At 35.0% G+C, this 23,016-nt stretch overlaps 1 protein-coding gene across 7 annotated transcripts in view; it reads right to left on the reverse strand.

Annotated features, from left to right (window-relative positions):
• CNBD1 (cyclic nucleotide binding domain containing 1) overlaps nt 1–23,016 on the reverse strand; it is a 634,668-nt gene that overhangs the window by 234,842 nt on the left and 376,810 nt on the right. The gene's annotated exons all lie outside the window — the stretch shown is intronic.

Genomic DNA, 23,016 nt, shown 5'->3' on the forward strand with positions numbered 1-23,016 from the left:
TGACATGTATACTATTCTGTGTTTGCCTAATTTTCTTAGAGTTTCCTTCTTTATGTTCAAGTCATTCACCCATTTTGAATTTATCTTGGTGTAGGGTGTGAGGTGTTGATCTAAACCTAATCTTTCCCACACTGTCCTCCAATTTTCCCAGCAATTTTTATGAAATAGTGGATTTTTGTCCCAAAAGCTGGGATCTTTGGGTTTGTCATATACTGTCTTGCTGAGGTCTCTTACCCCGAGTCTATTCCATTGATCCTTCTTTCTGTCTCTTAGCCAGTACCAAATTGTTTTGATGACTGCTGCTTTATAATATAGTCTGAGATCTGGGACGGCAAGGCCTCCATCCTTTATATTTTTTTTTTCATTATTTCCCTGGATATCCTTGATCCTTTGTTCTTCCAAATAAACTTTCTTATGTTTTTTTCTAGATCAGTAAAAAAATTTTTTGGAAGTTCCATGGGTATGACACTAAAAAGATAGATGAGTTTGGGTAGGATGGTCATTTTTATTATATTGGCTCAACCTACCCATGAGTAGTTAATGTTTTTCCAATTGTTCAAGTCTAGTTTTAGCTGTGTGGAGAGTGTTTTGTAGTTATGTTCATAAAGTTCCTGTGTTTGTCTCAGGAGATAGATTCCTAGGTATTTTATTTTGTCTAACGTAATTTTGAATGGGATTTCTCTTTCTAGTTCTTGCTGCTGAGCTGTGTTGGAAATATATAGAAATGCTGATGACTTATGTGGGTTTATTTTGTATCCTGCAACTTTACTAAAGTTGTTGATTATTTCGATTAGCTTTTTGGTTGAATCTCTAGGATTCTTTAAGTAGACCATCATGTCATCCACAAAGAGTGATAACTTGGTCTCCTCATTGCCAATTTTAATGCCTTCAATTTTTTTTTCTTCTCAAATTGCTACTGCTAGTGTTTCTAGTACAATGTCAAATAATAGAGGTGATAATGGGCATCCTTGTTTCACTCCTGATCTTAATGGGAATGGATTTAGTTTATCCCCATTACAGATGATATTAGTTAATGGTTTTAGATATATACTGTTTATTATTTTTAGGAACAACCCTTCTATTCCTATGCTTTCTAGTGTTTTTAATAGGAATGAGTGTTGTATTTTATCAAAGGCTTTTTCTGCATCTATTGAAATAATCATGTGGTTCTTGTTGGTTTGCTTGTTGATGTGGTCAATTATGTGGATGGTTTTCCTAATATTGAACCAGCCCTGTATATCCCTGGTATATAAATCATACTTGATCATGGTGAATGACTCTTCTGATCACTTGCTGGAGTCTTTTTGCTAGTATCCTATTTAATATTTTTGCATCTATATTCATTAGGGAGATTGGTCTATAGTTTTCTTTCTCCGTTTTTGGCCTGCCTGGTTTTGGAATTAGTACCATGTTTATGTCATAAAAGGAATTTGGTAGAACTCCCTCTTTGCTTATTATGTCAAATACTTTGTATAGTATTGGGGTTAGTTGTTCTTTGAATGTTTGATAGAATTCACTGGTGAATCCATCAGGCCCTGGGGATTTTTTTTAGGAAATTCTTTGATGGCCTTTTGGATTTCTGTTCATGATATGGGATTATTTAAAAAATCTATTTCTTCTTCTGTTAGTCTAGGCAATTTATATTTTTGTATATATTCATCCATATCACCTAGATTGGTATATTTATTGCCATATAGTTGGGCAAAGTAGTTTTTAATGATTGCCTTAATTTCCTCTTCGTTGGAGGTGAGGTCCCCCTTTTCATTATAGATGCTGTTAATTTGCCTTTCTTCTTTCCTTTTTTTAATTAGATTGACCAGTTCTTTATCTATTTTTTCTGTTTTTTCAAAGTACCAGCTTCTAGTCTTGTTTATTAAATCAATAGTTCTATTACTTTCGATTTTATTAATTTCTCCCTTAATTTTTAGGATCTCTATTTTGGTTTTCTTCTGGGGGGTTTTAATTTGTTCATTCTCAAGTTTTTTGATTTGCATTTCCAATTCCTTGATCTCTGCCCTCCCTAATTTGTTAATATATGCACTCAAGGATGTGAATTTTCCCCTAAGTATTGCTTTGGCTGCATCCCATAAGGTTTGAAAGGATGTCTCACAATTGTCATTTTCCTCAATGAAATTATTAATTGTTTCTATGATTTCTTCTCTAACTATCTGATTTTGGAGTATCATTTTATTTAATTTCCAATTAATTTTTGATTTGGCTCTCCATGTACCCTTTCTGATCAATATTTTATTGCTTTATGATCTGAAAAGGTTGCATTTGTTATTTCTGCTTTTCTGCATTTGAGTGCCATGTTTCTGTGACCTAGTGTATGATCTATTTTTGTGAATGTGCCATGTGGTGCTGAAAAGAAGATGTATTCCTTTTTGTCCCTATTTATTTTTCTCCATATGTCTATGAACTCTAATTTTTCTAAGATTTCATTCACCCCTTTTACCTCTTTCTTGTTTATTTTTTGGTTTGATTTATCTAAATTTGATTGTGGTTGGTTAAAGTCTCCCACTAATATGGTTTTACTGTCTATTTCCTCCTTCAATTCTCCTAGTTTCTCTATTAAAAATTTGGATGCTATACCATTTGGTGCATACATGTTGATTAGTGATATTTCCTCATTGTCTATACCTCCCTTTTAACAGAATATATTTACCTTCCCTATCCCTTTTGATCAGGTCTATTTTTGCTTTGGCTTTGTCAGATATCATGATTGCAACTCCTGCCTTCTTTCTATCAGTTGAGGCCCAAAAGGTCTTACTCCATCCTTTAATTCTAACCTTGTGAGTGTCAACCTGCCTCATATGTGTTTCTTGAAGACAACAAATGGTAGGGTTTTGGGTTCTAATCCAATCTGCTATTTGTCTACATTTTATGGGTGAGTTCATCCCATTCACGTTCAAAGTTATGATTGTCACTTGTGGATTCCCTGGCATTTTGATAACTTCCCCTAGTTCTGACCTTTCTTCTTTAGCTATCCCCTTTTGAACCAGTGATTTACTTTAGGTCAGTCTCCCTAGTCCTCTCCCTTGAGATGCTTCCCTTTCTAGCCCCTCACTTTTTATGCTCCCTTCCCCTCCCCCCCTCTCCTTCTCTCCCTTTTTATACCCCCTTCCTCCCTCCCCCTCCTTGATTTTCCTTTCTTTCTTACCCTGTTGGATAAGATAGAATTCCTGATCCCACTGGATCTAGATGTTCTTCCCTCTCAGATTTGATTTCACTGAGAGTAAGGTTTAAGTAATACCACTTCACGCTCTCTTCCTCTCCTTCTCATATGAGAGTTCTTCCCCTCCCCTTCCTATGTGTATCTTTATGTGGGAAAGATTATTCTATTTAGTTCCCACCCATTTCTTGAAGTAAATGTTAGTATTATCGACGATCCCCCCCTCCCTTTTTCTTTCTTTGCCCTCCCTTTCACCAAATATTCTTGATGTCCCAATCTTTCCCTATGCATGATTCTTCTAACTACTCTTATGATGCATATAATTTTTGAGAGTTACACAATACATTTTCCCCACATATTAATATATATATATATATATATATAATTTGATATAAATGTAGTCCTTATAGAAGAGAGTTTGACTTAAAGAAAAAGATAAGATTTATCTCCTTTTCCCTTTCTTTCATATTTACCTTTTCATGTTTCTCTTGCTTTCTGTGATTCGATGTCAAATTTTCCATTAAGTTCTGGTCTTCTCTTTGCAAATGCTTGGAAATCTTCTATTTTGTTGAAGGCCCATACTTTCCCCTGGAAGTATATAGTCAGTTTTGCTGGGTAGTTGATTCTTGGTTGGAGACCCAGCTCTCTTGCCTTTCTAAGTATTGTGTTCCATGCTTTGCAGTCTCTTAGTATGTTAGCCGCTAAGTCGTGTGTGATCCTTATGGGAGCCCCCCCCCCCCCTATATCTGAAGCTCCTCTTCTTGACTTCTTGTAGGATTTTCTCCTTTTTTTGGAAGCTCTTGAATTTGGCAATTACATTCCTTGGAGTTGACTTTTGGGGATTTAGTATAGAGAGTGTTCTATGACCCTTTCTATTTCTATTTTGCCACCTTGCTCCAGAACATGTGGGCAGTTTTCTTCTATAATCTCCTGTAGAATAGCATTGAGGTTTTTGTTTATCTCTGGTTTTTTGGGGATACCAATAATTTTGAGGTTGTCTCTTCTTCCTCTGTTTTCCAAGTCTGTGATCTTTTCAGTGAGATATTTCATGTTTTCTTCTAATTCATTAATTTTTTGGCTTTGCTTTATTGATTCTTGCTGTTTTTTAATCTCGTTGTCTTCCATTTGCTTAATTCTGATCGTTGGGGACTAGTTTTGCTTTTCAGCTTTATCTGCCCTTCTATTAGATGCTTCCTGCTCCTTCTCCAATTGTGAAGTCTTGTCTATCAGACTGCTCATCTCTTTCTCCCATTTTTTTTTCCTAAAAGGTTTCCATCTTTTGGGTAAGCTCCAGTTTGAGATCTTCTAGAACTTGTGGATAGTTTCCATGCTCTGAGGCATGTTCTGGTTTTGTTTGGATTTCATCCTCATTCTCTTTATTTCCTTGGGTACTCCCTCCATAAAAGTTTTCAATAGTCACTTTTCCCCCCCTTTCTTCTTGGAGGCTTGAGTTTGGTACATGTGAGCCATCCCTTTGGTGGTTTTATTCCACTTTCTTTTTTGGTCTGGGGTCTGGGTGATGTGGACGGGTTTTCTGTGAATTTAGGTTGCCTCAAACTAGTTCTTCCCAGCCTCCAAGGTTTCTTAGAGCTCAGGTCCCTTTGCTCAGCTCAGCCTCTCAGTGCGGCCACCCCTTTGCTCAGTGCAGCCTCTCAGGGCAGTCACCCCTTTGCTCAGCGCAGCCTCTCAGTGCCCCTTTGTTCAGTGCAGGCTCTCAACACCCCTTTGATCAGTGCAGCCTCTCAGTGCCCCTTTGCTCAGCACAGCCTCTCAGAGCGGCCTCCCCTTTGCTTAGAGCAGCCTCTTAGCACGGCCGCCCCTTTGCTCAGTGCAGCCTCTCAGCATGGCCGCCCGTTTGCTCAGCTCAGAATTTTCCCGTGAAATTGCCCTGAGAGGTCATTTCCTTGTAGTCTTTAGATCCCAAGGACCCTGGTGTGACCCCCCCCCCCAAACAGAGAAGCTCCTCATTCACTTGCTGTCCCAGTGAGTGCTTTGATAGCTTACTCTGGTTTGGGGGGGGGGAGCGGGCGGCTCAGTTCAAGTTTTTGTGTGAGCTTTTCTTCCTCCTTATAGTGTGGAAATGTTCAAACCCCAAGTACCTTCTTTTCTGTGGGATACTGGGAAGTCCCTCCATTCTTCCAAAGGTGATTTTTATGCTCTTTTGAGGTAGTCTATTTCGTTCAGTGCCGGGGAGGGGAAGCGAGTCATGTATAGATTGCAGCCATGTTTACCCAGAAGTCTACACACTTACTTCTAAATGAACATATGAAGTGTTCATATATGCTTCTCACATCCTGTTTTTGCTTAGATGTCTTTTTTCCCACAAAGTAAGTCTCAATTTGGGGCAGAAATAGAAATTGCATAACAGGATATTGGTAAGGTGTAAAAGCAAAAAGCACCAATTTTTAAAAATTAACCAAGAAAGCCCTAAGACATGGAAATAACCAGAGCAAGAATGCCAACATATTGGATGGGCCCTCCATGGAAAATTTATGGAAAGATATGCTGGATATAATCATATAGGATGAAAAGTCATTCAGGGAGATCACTGGGATCCAAGGAGGAATTGACCTCATTAGTGTAATAGCAAATCCTTCAAAGTATCAGAAGTATCTATGTCTTATTTCCCCAACTTGTTTGCAAGGTCCATGATTACATAAAGATGTGTTATATTTTTTAACAGTTTCCTTATTGTCTAGGGCAATATACAGCAGGCACTTCAGAACTATATACTGATATTATTTTTGATGGCTTTGACCCCATTATCATGCAGAGTTATGGAACTGTGTGTTAATAAAGATCATTTTATTAACCCTCACGTTTCAGTCTTCCAAATTCAACTATAATAATAAACTTATCCAAAAATTACCATATCAAAATATTTGTTAGAGCTGAATGCCAAGACCATTAGGGAATATGTTTCTTAAATGGCAGCTGCTGATATTGATGAGACTGCCAAATTTACAGAAGTAAAATGCAGTCCAGCTGCAGTCAAATCTTGATGGCAATCTCATCAAATGTTATATTACAAAGTGAAAAAATAATTCTGACTTGATTATATTTCATACTCCCCTTTCATCTATTGTACATACATTTTCCCTCCCTACAAATTCAAGCCTCTAAATTTATAACTTTGAATTAGCAATGTTTCAGCGAAATAAGATATTCTTTTTTAGCAAGGAATTAACTGACTTGCTTTAGTATAGGACAACTTTATAAGACTTCCTCAATTCCTTAAATATGCTGGACATTTCTAGAGACAATAAGACACAACATGTACCCTCTAGAGTTTGCTAGGTAGTAAAGTGGATGGAGAGATGGGTCTGGAGTCAGGGAGACCAAAGTTCAAATCTATCATCAGAAACTTGCCAACCATGTGACACTAGACAACTAAGTCACCATCTGACTCCCTCAATTTCCTCACCTGTAAAAAATGGAGATAACAATAGTATCTACCTCCAAGGATTGTTGTGAGGATAAAATGACATAGTATTTGCAAATCCCTTAACATAGTACCTGTAACTTATTAGATACTTTATAAATGCTTGCCTCCTTCCTTCCAATGCTCCCATATGGCAGGAAATTGTAAAAATGTTCATTATTATAAATATTTAATTATAGCCCACAAACTACAGGGTAAATGCTCTTCTGTTCATGAAGGAGAGCTCTCTGTTGATCTTCATTTAGAAATAAGTATGCAAAAATATTTTCACTGAAAAGATTGATTAAATGAACTTAATATTAAAAATAAAACTTTAAAATAATGTATAATTATTCATTAATATGAATACTAATACTTTAGAAATCACTTTAATAAAAGCCAAACTAGCATTCTAAAGTATCCCAGAGGTTGGCATCTGTTCATCAGATAATTTAGCAATTTGATTTTTCAGAAAAGGCTTGTTGTTATTGTTTTTGTTGTTTGTTTGTTTTTAAGGAACCTCTTAAATTCAAAAAGCAAGGTGCCTTTATATACAGATGACAAATAGGCAAACAACTTGGTCTGGTAAGAGAATCAGAGAACTGGGTCAAAGAGAACTGGGTTCTAAACCTGGACAATAAGTAGATCAGAGACTAGCAAGTGCCTTGCCCTATCTTCATATTAATTCCCTCATCACTAAAACAAAGATTTCTGCAGGGAGACAGTGTTGGACTAGCAGTTAGGAGACTCATGTTCTTTTCTTATCGCAAACTTTGCCGTGAGTCAATTATTGTACCTCTTTCAAAGCCTCAGTTTCTATAGTTATTATAGGTATAATAATACTCATGCTACTTACTCCACAGAGTTACTGTGAGAAAGTAATTTGCAAAAATTAAATTGCAAAACTCTTACTACTACTATACAGCTACTATTTTAAATTTTGGAAGATGCTTCATGTCAATTATCTAATTCGAGTTTTACAACTATAATCAACATGAGTTGTGAGCTATAGTTCAACTCTAATGTAGTTTAATTCTATGACGCTATAGGCTTGAAAAAGGATTAAGACTCTGAATGTGGTGGTAAAGCAACCATAATGCAAGATCAAAGCTTGCAAACTACACTGAGTAGCATACACTGCAATATATTAAGGTACACATTAAATAAGAATAATTTGAGTTAAAAATACCATGTACAATGCTCTAAATGTATTATCCCCTTTCAAGTAAATTTCAAGCAGATATATTTACACTGGGAAATTAATTCAGTCTGAATTTTGCTAGGGAAGTCTAAAAAATGTATCTAGAATATACACTCAAAGTATGTTTGCTAAAATATATAGTTTTGGGATATTTTTTATTTATTTATTTATTTAGTTAATTTAGAATATTTTTTCATGGTTAAATGATTCATATTCTTTCCCTCTCCCCTCCCATAGCCAACAAGCAATCAATTGGGTTTTACATATATCATTGATCAAGAACTATTTCCATATTATTATTTGCAATAAAGTGATCATGTAGAGTCTACATCCCCAATCATATCCCTATCAAATCATGTGATCAAGGAAATATTTTTCTTCTGTATTTATTTTCCCACAGATCTTCCTCTGGATATAGAGAGCATTCTTTCTCATAAGTCCCTCAGAATTCTCCAGTATCATTGCATTGCGTCTAATAGAGAAGTCCTTTACATTCAATTGTACCATAGTGTATCAATCTCTGTGTACAATGTTCTCCTGGTTCTGCTCCTTTCACTCTGCATCAATTCCTAGAGTTCATTCAAGTTCATATGGAATTCCTCCAGTTCATTATTCCTTTGAGCACAATAGTATTCCATCACCACAGACACAATTTGTTCAGTCATTCCCCAATCAAAGGACATTCCCTCATTTTCCAATTTTTTTGCCACAACAAAGAGCATGGCTATAAATTTTTTCATACATATATTTTCCTTATTATCTCTTTGGGAAAATATACAGCTTTTTAAAGAAAGAGAAAAATGGGAATAGCACAGGATACATCATGTGAAAGATACAAAAGAAAAATCTAAACAGTTGTGACTTTCTCAATCTCTTGCTGTTAAGATTAAAATTTTCTGGAGATTGCATATACTTTATAATTATTTATTAAATAGTGAAAGTGTGTTAGTGAGAGAAAAGGTACTTAATTAATTGGCAAGTCACCTAGCTAAACTGAGTTTGTTTCTTACTGCATGTTCCAGTTCACTCACTGCTTCCTACGACAGGGATCGAGCTGCTTCCTCCATCCATACCTCACCTGCCCAGGGATGTCACTTTTTCTGTGTCTCCCTGGTTGGACAGACTTAATCTCAGTCCAGTCAGAGACTGGTTTTCTGGACACCAGTGGTAATATGGGACAAGAGGCAAGCTTCTTCCCAGTGGCCAAGTGCATGTGCTTCCTCTTATGCAAATAAGCTTCAGTTCTTGTTTTAACCCAATCAAGGGGGCAGAGGAAAGGAAAGGGGAGACTTAAATGGATTTTTTTAAATTCCCTTAAAATTCCTAAATTCCTTTAAATTAATTAATTTTTTTTATAATTCCTTTTTAAAAAGGAAGGAGGGAATACAGATTTATGTAAATTCTCACACAGTGGAAATTAGGAGTCATCTCTTCAAAAGTAACCTATAAAGAATCATTGTGGCTGAACTAATACAAACTATGATTACTTGTTTAAAAGTACATTTAACTAAAATTCTTAAAATTCTCATGGAAAATTCATAATGATAACATATAGGAATCATAATCACCATCATTTTCATTGTATTTGTAGTATTAGTAGGAGTAGGAATAATTACAGTATTCCATTAAAATTCTATTAAAAAACCACTACATGTTATAAAAATTATATGATGTAACAGAATGAATTTTAAATTTGGAGCCAAAAAGAGCTCAGTTTGATGCTTCCCTCATATATTTACTAACTGTGAAAATGTTCAAATCATATATCTACTGTAAACCTCAAGTTATTTCACTGTAACAAAAGGAATAATAATTATTTTTATTTGTTCATTGTAATTCATTTTTCAAGTGTGTATGACTCTTCATGATTCCATTTGGGATTTTCTGGGCAAAGATAGGGAATAATGTATCATTTACCTTTTCTAGATCATTTCATAGAAAAGGAAACTGAGGAAAACAGTTAACTGATTTACCCAGAGTTATACAGTTATCAAATGTGTGAGGCATTTAAAGACAGGAAGATGAGTCTTCCTGATTCCAGTTCCAGTACTCTATCCAATGTGCCACCTAGCTTCCCAGTTCCTTTAATATTTCCTGAGATTATCACGAGGTTTAAATGAAAAGTTTAAACCTCAAATCACTATATCAATATCTGCTAAGGTACTGCCCATTTCATATGTAGGCATTTTGGATCCTTAAAGGTGGAGGTAGAATGGTGATCGAAATAATATGTGTAAAGAAATTGATTTTTTAAAAGCAGCTTAAGAAGAAATATATATATATGTTTAAATAGGATCTTTATGTATAAAATATATTTACATATAATAAATACTGAGGAGGGCTATCGACTGTTGTGAAGATTTGAGATGGAATTTATCCCTGGATAAAATGCACTGAGGTCTTATTTGAAAGCAGACTGACTGAGATAATGAGTGGTAACAGAATTATAGACAATCAATTCATTTGCATATGACTATTTTCAGAAGTTTGAAAGATACATCTAATTGATTTTAAATCAAATAATAATTCAGATAGTAGGAGAAGATAACATAGAAAGATGAGTGAGACCATATCAGAGAGAAGGGTAGAATTTTTTACTTTCATGTCCTTTTAGAGAAACCTGCTTATGTCTACTTGAGACATTAGAACCCAAAAGGAGAAGAGGAGAGATAGGAGACAACCAGAAGAATATAGGAGAGGAAGTTGATAATAATTAGGGCCAGAAAGCATAGGAGGTTATTATATATAATGCTTAAAGTAGAAAGAACACAGAATTTGAGATAACAAGCAGGATTTGCAACTGTTTTCTGGAAATTATGGTGGAGGCCTTGCTTTTCTGAGACTTGGTTGGCTTGAGAAAAGGGGAATGGTATTATCTAGAGTCTGAGAAGAGGAAATCTCTTGGGGCAGGGGTGAGGGGAGCGGTGTTACATATATTGAACTTTGCCACTTCCTTCTGATTTGAAGGAAAAAAAGAAGAGGAATGACAAACATGGGATATACCTTATTATAAGAAAAGGTATGGCTTTCCAAGAACTGACTGAACCAACCAATAGATTCCTTACTATTAATACCCTTAAGAGGTGACTAGGAAAAAAAAAAAACCTGAATGGCCTTATTGCTTTCTAGAACTTAAGAAGAATGAACTCTTCGAAGTCCCAGACAAGTGTGAGGGGCTTCTCAGTTCTGCAGTTTAAGGAAACTACTTGTCCTTAAAAGACTGAGCCACTTTTCTCAGCAACCTGCATTGGGGGAAAAAAATGTGCAAAAAGAGCTTGCCACTTCTTTAATGGTCCCAGAGTAGCAGAGAATTAATTTTGTCCAGCTGGAGAGCTTTTTGACTCTACTCCCTTACAAATTCCATTTGTGGCTGATTAAAATCTGAAACCCTATAATTTCATCAAGTGGATTAGAAGGCCAAATTGATTAAGAGTCCCCTGGCAAACTCTCCACTATATCACAATGCAACTAAATGCTCAAAGTTTTTCATTAAGATAGGGAAGACAAAAAGACTGAAAAGGAGACTTAACCACAGCTGGGATGTATGGGATCATAATAATAGACTCTAAAAAAGAAAGAGAACTATTTAATCAGGAGAGATAGCCATTATGTTGTCTAATGCATAATCTTTGATCAATGCATTTTCCCTATACTTTATGATCTCTAATTCTATACTTCTTTCTTAAAGAGGTCTCTGTTCCCTCCATTCCTGAATTATTTTTCCTCTCTTTCACCCCTGCACTAGCTATGCTTTCCTTCTTCTCTCTTTTAACTTCTTGGTGAACTAATTTTGTTTATATCTTCTTTGATATTAATCAAATCTAAAAATTATGAAAAGATGACAAGAGTAACACTAATTTATTTTTAAAAGCTTAAAATTTGTAAAAAAATAATTGAGATGATCATTCTGTTTTATTTCATGAAATATGGGTCAAATTTAAGAATATAATATATAAGAGCGATCACAAAATCCTACAGTTAACCATGAAAATTACTGACATACTCGATGTGTACCAGGAAGGAAGGAACGAACGAACGAAGGAAGGAAGGAAGGAAGGAAGATAATTTTTTCCAAAGAAAATGAAAAATTGGGTAACTTTAAACTTTTGAGTAATCAAAGCAGTACTTGGGGGAAATGATCATTGAAAAGAGTATACAGCTAAAAAAGTAAAAGAAGGCAAAAAAGTCTAAATCAACAAAAAAGTTCAACCAATAAAAAACAGAAATTTAGAAAATCAAAAATATAAAAAAAAATGATTCCCCAGTTATTTGAGAGAAGGGAAGGAAAAGAAGATCATGACTAGCTTAGGGGTGATAGAGTGGGAACAAACTGAGTATCGAATAAAATAGAGACCATTTTAAAGAATGTCATAAAGTGTAGGGAAAATTGGATTGATAAATGATTATGTTCAAATAAAAATAATTTGGGTGTTCATGATCATGGTAATGAAACACTTGTGGATAATGGCAAGATCATCTCTATCTTGTTTCTTTACAAATTAAAATAATTATGAGCTTTTCTTTCAAACCTATCAGCAAATATGATCAAATAAAAAAATGAAAAATATCTAATTAGAAAGGCAAAAACCTTTTTGTGGAGCTGTAAGTGGAAAACAATTTGGAACTATATCCCCAAAGTAAATAAACTATATATTCCCTTAAACCAATAAACTCATAGAAAAGGTTCCAGGTATACAAAAAAATTTGCAGTTTTCCTAATAAAAAAAATTGGAAACACAGTTGGTACCCATCAATTTGGGAATCAAACAAAATTATTATGCTATAAAAATAACAAACATAATTAAAAAATCAGAGAAACTTAGTAAGACTTTTATGAGCTTATGCTGAATAAAATAAACAGAACCAGAACAATTCAAATGAGGACACTAATGTAAGGTAAAAATAATATTGCACGATTTCAGAACTCTAATCAATTCATTGCCCAGTTACAACTTCAGAGGACTGATGACGGAACACTATTTGGAAGAGAAATAATGTACTAAAGTTCTGAGATGCAATTTTAGTCCTAGTCAATAAGCTGATTTGTTTTGTTTTGTTGATCTTTATTTCTTAAAAGAAAATTTTCTATTTGGGGTTTGCAGGATGAGGAGATAAGCTTATGGAAAGTATGAAAACTACAAAAGAGTAAAAGACTGAATAAATAAAAATCATATATGTCTTAATATGTGCTGCAATATTTAGTTTTATATCTTCTTCTGAATCCCTTTTTTTCAATAAACATACATATGTGCTTTTTACATTTTCAGTTCCTAGCCCTTTAAAAAATAAAGATTAATTTGTTTAAAATTATTAAACACTGAGAAGAAAATGAAAATGAGCTTAGAATGTGTATATACACACAGATATACATACACATATGTCAAAATTTTCCCTTATATCCAATAAACTGCCCAACATAATTTCTCCAAGACATCTCTCATTTATGCTCCCTTTTCTTCTTTCACACATCCATCAAGCTAGCTCAGTCCTCCATCATCTTCTGCCTAGACTATACTCCTTGCCTTCATTACAATCCATCATCCATTTAGCAGCAAGTGCGATATTTTTCCTAAAGCACAGATCTGATCACTTACCATCTAATTCATTAAACCTTTATTGAGTGCCTTTTATGTACCAAGAATTGTACTAAATACTGAAGTTACAATTAAGAAAGACAGTCTCATCTCTCAAAAAGTTTACAATCTAATGGGTAGAGGAAAGCACACAAAAGAAGGCAGGAAAGCAAGAGGTGTGGGGAATAGGACACCAGGAAGTACCTGGCAGGGGAACAACTTGTTCCTTTGAGTTGAATCCAGGCAGAGTAGAAAATGGAAAATGAAGTGATACCAGATTCTGCCCTGTATAAAGGAAGATATTGGGAGGAATTTGATACTCTACCCTACAGCCCTCTAATCCAAGGGGAGAGGAAATGGAGGAAGATGGTGTCAATGATTGTTTAAATTAGTAGATTAGAGACAATGATCTTATTCTAGGTGGGGGATCTTGTTCTATGAAGTTGAAATCAGGCAGAGCAGAAAATGCAAAATGTAGTGAGCACTTCTGTTCAATTAGCCCCAGATGCTCCCTATTCATTAGTGGGATAAGCAACAAACATTTATTAAATGATTACTATGTTTCAGACACTGTGTGAAGTATTAAATATATAAAGAAAGACCAAAAAATGGTCCTTGACATCAAGGAGCTCACATTCTAATGAAAGTGATCAATCATACAAATAAGGAAATATATAAAAGATGTGTGCAGTGTCAATAAAAGGTAATTTTAAGGAATTGGCAAGTCTGAATGCAGATTGAAGCCTATCATTCTTTACTTTATTACCTTCATGATTTTTCTCTAGTATAAGCAACACATATCTCTTTTCCAAACATAGCAAAAATGGAATTATGAATTCTGTGATAACATGCATTCAACAAACATCAGATTACCTACTATCTTGGGGAAGAGGAAAGAAAATAACATGGATCCTAAAATGTCAGAAAACAATTATTAAAATTGTGTCTACATGTAATGTGAAAAAATATAACAGTGAAAGAAACTTAAAAAAAAGAAAAGTAATTTTAATTGAAAAGTATTACCATTATAGGGCAAGAAGGATGAGAGATTTAGTATCCTAAGGAAACAGCAAATAGGTCAGTGTGGTGAATTAAGGAACTTGTGAAAGGGAAGAAAAAAGACTGAATAGTTTAAAAAGGAACAAGATAAGATGGGCTTTAAAGCTCAAACAGAACTTTTTTTATTTATCCTAGATTTAATAGTTAGTTAATCAAGGTTCCTACCTTCTGACAATTTACTCCCCTCCTCATATTCTACAACCCCACTGTACTGTCCTACTTGCATAATACTACTAACTACTAAATTCCTAAATACTACTAAATACTAAATTTCCCATCTCTATACCTTTTCACTGACTTTCTCCCCACATTTATAATTCTCTCCCTCACAAATTTGAACTATTGGAATCCCTGAATGTCTCTAAGATTTAGCTTAATCAGTCAGTCAGCATTTATTAAGGGTCTTCTATGTGCCAAGCACTGTATTATGCCTTGGAGATACCCAAAGAGGCAAAATAAAGGCCTGGACTTGAATAAGCTTATAATATAATAGCCTCCAGGACTTCTTCCATGAAGTATTTTTTGATCCCCACTTTCATCCCTCCTCTGAGGCTACCATTCATTTTCTCTGGATTATTTATTTATCCTGATATATATTTCATCTCCATAATTAGAATATGAGCTCTTTGATGACAAGAATGATGCATTTGTATTTCTTTTTATCTTCAGAACTTAGCACAATACTTGGCATATAATAAACACTTCAATATTATTAGCTGAACAATTGATACCAAGCATTGAATGGCTTACAGATTTAGAAGTTGATACAAAAATTTTAGTTTACATCTGCCAGTTTTTAAATAGGGATGGACTCTACAGGATATCTACAACAGGAACTAACATTCATATAATTCAACAAGGGCAGAGAATTTCAGGTTTATAAAGAGGAAGCTTTGGGGAATGCTCTCAAGTGTGGAGTATTCTAAAGCTAAACAATATATACTCAAATTAGTACAACTAGTCTCACTATGACTCACATTCTGATTAGCATTATGATTACCTAAACTCTGTTTATTTACAAGGATAAGTGGATGAATTTTTTAAAATGTATTAAACATTGCCAAAAATGGCAGGAGAGGATAATAAGCTGTCCTGGAAGGAGAGAAGATATAGGTTTAAATTCCACCTCTAGAATATACTAACTGCAATCTTGGGCAAATCACTTAACTTTAGCTGGCTATAAGAATTTGTTTAAAATTGTATGTTGAAGGAAAAGAAATATTCATCTCTTAGCAGGAATTTCATCACATGGGAACTCCCTATATCACTAAAATCACAGGTCCTGTCCCTATTTCCTATATGCCAACCAACAGGGATACAAATCTAGAAAGAGTGCCTCTCCTCTCCCTGAGCTCACAATCTAAATGGATGACACAATACATAGAGAAGAAAAAAAAATACCCTGCCTTGTTTCTCTTCTCCTTATCCTATTTCTCAGAAGGGTCCATTCATTAGGAGAGTCCCTGTGATGGCAGGAAGACTACTGTGTAGTGTGAACCAGAATGTGAGGCAAGGAAATGGGAAATGGGAGATGAGGTATCCTTTTCAAGGGACAGTAAGTATGCCAATGTAGCTGGATTATAAAACACAGAGAGGAGAATAAAGTAAGAAAGGAGCAAGTTGTCCACCTTCCTACCAGGTGGAATCTAGACTGGGCTTATAGCCAGGCAGGAAGGGTCAGTGAATAGGGAGAGGAATCCTTTGGCAAAATAAAGGATGTCAATTTATTCTTTGCCCTTTTTTCATAATACTGTCATTTTTCATTAATTTTATTCTTAGGATACTTTGATGAAGAAAGTGAAGTATTAACAATTTTTCAGTTATCTGATAGATTTTTAGAAACTCAACAAATTTGTAATAATTTATAGGGACCAGAAGTGACAGTAATGTATTTTCAAGAAATGAATGTGTACTTTTAGCTAGGTTTTGTAAAAGGACTATCCTTTGTCAAAGCAGATCTAATTCAATCATCTAATAAACATTTTTAAGTGCCTATTCCAACATTCGCCTTGGAAATTATGTGTTCTGAAAAGTTTTCTGCTTCCAGCATAAAATAGACATGTACAAAAAAAGGTTGCAAAAGAATTTTGTTTGTTCTTGGAAAAGCAAATTTGGATCTGATGACTAGAACACATTTTAGATTTTGTAATGGGCTATCCTTGTTCAACTTGAAATGCAATAATAAAATCAGCATGGCTTCCAGATCCCCAACAAGCTTTGAACATAAGAAACAGCAGGAACAACCATACTTTAAACTGTAAGATTTGGAGATACCAGGGAGAGGTTCCATACCACCTCTTAAACAATTCCATCAGATTGCATATTTACAAAAATATTCCAAGTCAGATCTGCTTGCCCCAAATCTATCATTTCCTTCACTATAGAGGCCTCTTTGTATAATAGCCCTTATCTAAGCAATAAAACTTGAGCTCTTCCCCTACTCAACTCTTGGCCCAGGTCATTGCTTTAATATAGAAAAAGTATTATTTTATTTTCCCAACTACATATAGATACAATTTTTAATTATCATGTTATGAGATTTTGAAATTCACTTTCTTTCCCTCCTTTCTGCCTCCCCCCAAGATAACAGATAATGTGATATAGGTTGTACATGTGCTCTCATGAAATACATAATTCCATGCCCATCCTGTTATGAAAGAAGATACATATGGCTCACATTACAGAAAAATTCATGGAGAAGATGAAATAAAGAATGATATGCCTCAATCTGTATTCAGATTCCATCAGTTCATTCTATGGTGGTGGATAGCCTCTTCATCATAAGTCCCTTGGAGCTGTCTTGGATCCTTGCATTGCTGATAATAGTTGTCATGCATAGTTGATCATTGTACTTTGTTGCTCTTAATTGTGTACAGTGTTCTCCTAGTTATGCTCTCTTTACTTTGATACATTTCATATACATGTTTCCAGGTTCTGTGTGTGTATGTGCATGTATGCACATACTGTTCATCATTTCTTATGGCACAACAGTATTCCATCACACTCATATACCAACCACAACTTGTTCAGCTATTACCCAGTTGATGGGTATCCCCCTTTAGTTTCCAGTTCTTTGCAACTACAAAAAGGGCTGCTATAAGTATTTTTGTTCAGGTGGGTCTTTTCCTTATCTTTGATCTCTCTGGGATGTAGACCTAATAGCAATATTTTGGGGATAAAGGGTATATATATATTTTAGGGCCCTTTGAACATGGTTCTAACTTGCTCTCCTTAATGGTGGTATCAATTCACAGCTACCCCAGGTGTATTAGTGTGCGAATTTTCCTCATATTCCCCCTGTGGGTGAAAAATCCCCTATTCCTTTATATGAAGATTAGATTGTAAGGTTAGCAGTAGTCTTGACATAATCATAATTGTAATTCTAAGATAGTTAGCATAAGTCATGATTTTAGTAGGTCATTTGTGATTATCCTAGTAAACGTATTGTAAGAGAGAAGTTACAAAAGGAGAAAAAACCATATCCAGCAATGCAAAGGAACAGCTCAAGCAGGGGAAGGGCAAGGAAGACTCAAGATTCCAGGAAGGAACAGATGAGCTGAGAGAATTCAAAAAAATGCCAGCTTACTTCTGGTCAGCTCTTTCCTGGAGTGGACAGTCTGAAAGGAAGACTTCTGAGACGGAGAATCCCTATGGACACTGACTACCTTCCAATGAACTTCTAAATCTCTCTGGTTCCAGCTGAAGACAAAAGTAGGACTTTATAGGAAGCCGACTACTGAGAAGATCTCTCTTCCCCCAAATTGTCCTGAATTTCAACTCATAGCCAGATAGTTTAGGAGGAAGGACAAACCCAACAACTGACCAAAAGGAGAGTCAGGAAGACAGCCTGAACTCCTCAGGATTGGGGAGAGGGGTGTCCATTGCTAATCTGTAGGGTTTCCTAGCTCCCACTTTCCTCACTCAATACCCTCACTCACCCTGCCCTGTGTGTTCTCAAGAATAAAGTGTTACCATTTAGATCAGGTCTGCCTGCTTGCTGATATCAAAGAAGATGACTAATGATTTGGGGAAAATCATACCATTCCCCAAAAGGGAGAACTAGTTCAAGACAAGGGCTGAGGAGTGAATTCAGTCTCAAAGGGAAAGGTGGAAGTTGGGATATTGGGAGGATGCAGAGGCAGGAAATTTACTTGCCTCTCAGCAACAGCTAAGATCAAGAAGGGAGGCAGTGAGGCATTTCTCCTCCAGTCCTCAACCTCTATCTCTCAAACTCAATCTCTAAGGAGACATATTCAGTCCCTCTGGAAGACAAATTGTGCTATCTTTCCCAAGGGGAAGAGAGGAGAGGATCAATCTTTTTTCCCTCTCTCCATTTCTTCAGTTCTCTCACACCCACTCTCCAGTTCCCCATGTGTGAGTGAGTGTGTGTGTGTGTGTGTGTGTGTGTGTGTGTGTGTGTGACCTTCTTCTGGTCATTTATTACAGTATTAAGGGTTTTTTTACAATAAAATTATTTATTCATGTAATAACATTAAATGTATGTATACACTAACAGAAAATGTATATCAGGCAAAAATAAGCTTTTTGATTCAAAATTCATACATTTTCTCTTTGGGAAAAACTAACAAATTTATATTTGGTAACTTTCTTTTCAAAGTCAAGTTAACAATGGCAGTAGTCAGACAAGGTTTGTTTTTTGTTTGTTTGTTTTTAAACACTTACCTTCTGTCTTACAATTAATACTGTTTATTGGTTCTAAGGCAGAAGAGTGGTAGTAAAGGCTAGGCAATGGGGATGAAGTGACTTGCCCAGAAATACATAGCTAGGAAGTGTCTGAGGTCAGATTTGAACCCAGGACCTCCCCATCTCTGGGCCTGACTCTCAATCCACTGAGCCACCCAGCTGCCCCCTAGAATATATTTTCCATAGTTACATGATTAAGGTTTTGAGTTAGGTAAATAACTACTTTAGCATAGGCCACCCTTCAAAGTTGCTATATCATGAACCCTCAGAAATAATTATGGTCTTGAATTTGTGATCTTGTATATGTCACTAGACCTGACCTGGGATCCAAAGATTGCTACTACCCAAGACCACCCACTCTTATCTTTGCATCACTAATCCAGGCTCCCCCATTCCCTGATTTTCCATCAAGTGACTTTCAAGTCATCACCAAGTGACTTCTACCAATGAGAAATGTATCCTGATTATTTCAATCAATCCACATCTCTCTATTTTAATCACTGTCTTGGATGATTTCGTTAATTTTAATAGCTTTATTGTGAGACTGGCCCTCTTACAATAAACCTAATTCTTTATAGCTTGGAGACTTTTATTTGTATTCCTGTGCTTAGAAATTATGCAACCTCCAACCCCCCCCCCCCCCACACTGATTATCTTGAACAGGACAATTTCATAATATCCTGGCGAGACTTATATGAACTGATGCAAAGGCAAGTGAGCAGAGCCAGGAGAATAGTGAATGCAGTAACATAAACATTGCTACTTCACATAGGTGAGCTCTTAATAAAAGCCAAGAGACTGACTTGCAAATGAAGAATAATAAAAAAAAATTCAATATAAGAGATGTAATTAGAGAACTTTATGATTGAAAATAAAAGATTGGCTTGTCATTTGACCATGTCAGAAGTGGAAGACAACTGTTGTATGGCCTGTATCATCCACTGTTTCCTTGTGATGTCAAAATCATTTGAATAAGGTTCCCAATATTTTAGGTTGATCTCTGGTAGAAAATTCATGAGAAAACATAAACAAGAGTCACACATAATAGACACATGGGGAGATGTGTTAAAATCCACAGCACTGTATAATGACAAAATGGATGGGATCGTTGGGAGATTGGAATGTTAAAAAAAGAAGAGTATATTTCAAAGCTGTAGATGAGGGTAGGTAGGAGGAAAGGAGTCCTAATCAGCTAGGAAATTATAAAAGAACAAGAAAGCTATGTTTATTATGTGAAAGTATTTTAGGTTTTCATACAAATAAAATCAATGTTGCTAGAATAAGAAGAAAAATAGTCAAAGCATTTTCATTAATTATCTCTGATAAAAGCCCACATTATGAAATGTGTCACATTTTCAAGAAATAGAGCTACTCTTTGATTAATAATTCATCCAAGGATATAAGTGTGTAGGTTTAATTATTTTAAGACACACACACACACACACACACACAAACTTCAACCTATGAAAAAGTGTTCAAAATTTCTCATCAAAGAAATGTAAATTAAAAACACATTGAGGTAACAACCATTAACCTGACAACATGAAAATGTATAATGGAGCTTTGGGAAAGCTTATACTAATTCACTAATAGAGAAACTGAGAATCTGTCTAACCATTTGGAACATCAATATGAAATTGTACAAGTTGTAACTATTTTAATTGAGGTGTTATTGATATTTTATTATGCCAGTTATCATAGCAATTGGTTATAAAAGTTAGTCAAAATAAGTAATGTATTATTTGTGAAATTTTTATATCCTATATTGCGATGCCATCATAGAAATTACTATAGTAAACCATTCCTGTTCTTAACTCAAAAATTATACTCTGTGCTCTAGTGATTTCATTCCACAGGTTCAGCTGCCATCTATATGCAAATGGCTCCCAAATTCATTTATCTTTAGCCATATTATCTCCCCTGAGCACCAGATATATATCCAGGTTCCTAGAAATTTTCCTTAAATATCAACAAGTCTCTTTGAAGAGGTAGTTTTAGATTTAATATAAAGGTGAAACTTTATTAAAAAAAACAATGCTGGCATAGAGTGGGCTGCCTCAGGAGCCAACTGATTCCCCCTCATGAACTCTTCAAAGAAGTCCTGAATAATTGATTTAAATATCCCTATACTATTGGAGCCACTTCCATCCATTTGCCCAGAATCACCATCTATATCTCATCCTCAACTTCTCACTCTTATTCACCTCCATATCCCATTAATTGCTAAATTACATTTTCATAATATATTTCTTATACATCCCCTTTACTCTCTTCACCTAGTCTCAATTGTAGTTGACCCTCATCTCTTCCCTGAACTTTTATAATAACCTCCAAATTAGTCTCCTTCCCTAAAGTCTCTTCCCTCTTCAATCCATCCTCCACTCAGAAGCCCAGCTGATTTCCCTTGAGCATAGATATATCTGATCATGTTACACCTACTCAATAAAATACAGTGGATCTTGATTGTCTCTAGGATCAATTATACTCTCCTCTGGTTTGGTATTTAAAGTTTTCCAAATCTTGGCTCTGCCCTATCTCTACAAGCTTTTTGCTTATCCTTCCCCTCCACAAGCTATTGTCCAGCCATATTGACCTCCTTGTTTCTCACATATGCTCCATCTTCTGCTTCTTTGATTTTGCATTTCCCATCTCTCATGTCACATATACACTCTCTCATCAATTTTCTCTCTTGGAAATCCCCATTTTCTTTCAAGACTCAATTCGAGCATCAACCTCTACAAGAAATCTTTCCTGATCTTATCTTCCCCAACTCTAGCTTTTAGTGCTTTATTTCTATAATGCCCCTTGAATTCACATATATACATAAAACATATATAATGTATATTATGTGTGCATTCTGTAGAAATACAATTATTTATGATTACTATATATTATATAATTCATATTTACTATATTCATACATATGAATCAAGGGATATTTTGGAAAGACAGCACTGAAAGTTGGAGTATATGTGTGTGCATGTGTACACCTCTATTTATACATATGTATACACAACTGTGGGGATATATATAATTATATATATATACATGTTTTTTTTCCAGTGAAATATAACCTTCTTAGAAGCAATGTCTCTCCCTTTTGATGTGTATCCCCAGCTTTAGTATGGTGCCCAAAATATAAAAGGTCCTTAATAAATGTAGGGGATTGATTGATGTTGCACAGAGCAGGAATCTTACTGAGAAATAAATTAGACATATTTTTCTATCCCTTTTAACTCAGATTCTGTGAATGTAGACCATATATTTTGAGTTTATATTTCCTTTTGGTTTTCCCATTTTTGTTAATGACCCTATAATGAACTTCTAGTGTACCATCCACACCCTGAATCATAAACTATCACAATTTGAAAGAACTTTAATAGCCATATAGTTTAACACATACTTGTGTTAAAAATTCTTCTAAAATAGTCTCTTAATTCTTTTTTTTTCACAGGGCCTTTTAGCTATCTTGTGAAGCTTATGGATCCCTCCTCAAAAAAGTTTTAAAATGCAAAAATTAAAATACGTAGGATTCTAAAGGAAACCAATTAAATTCAAATAATGTTATTAAAATTTATTGACAACTTTACAGACTCTGATTTAAGCACCCCCACTTTAAAACGTACTTGTCTAATAATCATCCAGCCTTTGTTCAAAGGTTACCAGTGAAGGGAAACTCACTATCTTTTGAGATAATTAGATACTTCTAATTATTATGATTTTTTAAATTTCTCAATATCAGCTATAAATCTGCCTCTGCAATTTCCATATTTTGATACTAATTGTTCACTCTGTAGTTAAGTATAATATATCTAATCAGTCTTACACATGAAAAACCTTGAAGATAGCTATCATTAAATGCTGAAATCTTCATTTCTCAGGTTAA

This window comes from Monodelphis domestica, chromosome 3, assembly GCF_027887165.1.
Source record: "Monodelphis domestica isolate mMonDom1 chromosome 3, mMonDom1.pri, whole genome shotgun sequence".
Lineage (NCBI taxonomy): Eukaryota > Metazoa > Chordata > Mammalia > Didelphimorphia > Didelphidae > Monodelphis > Monodelphis domestica.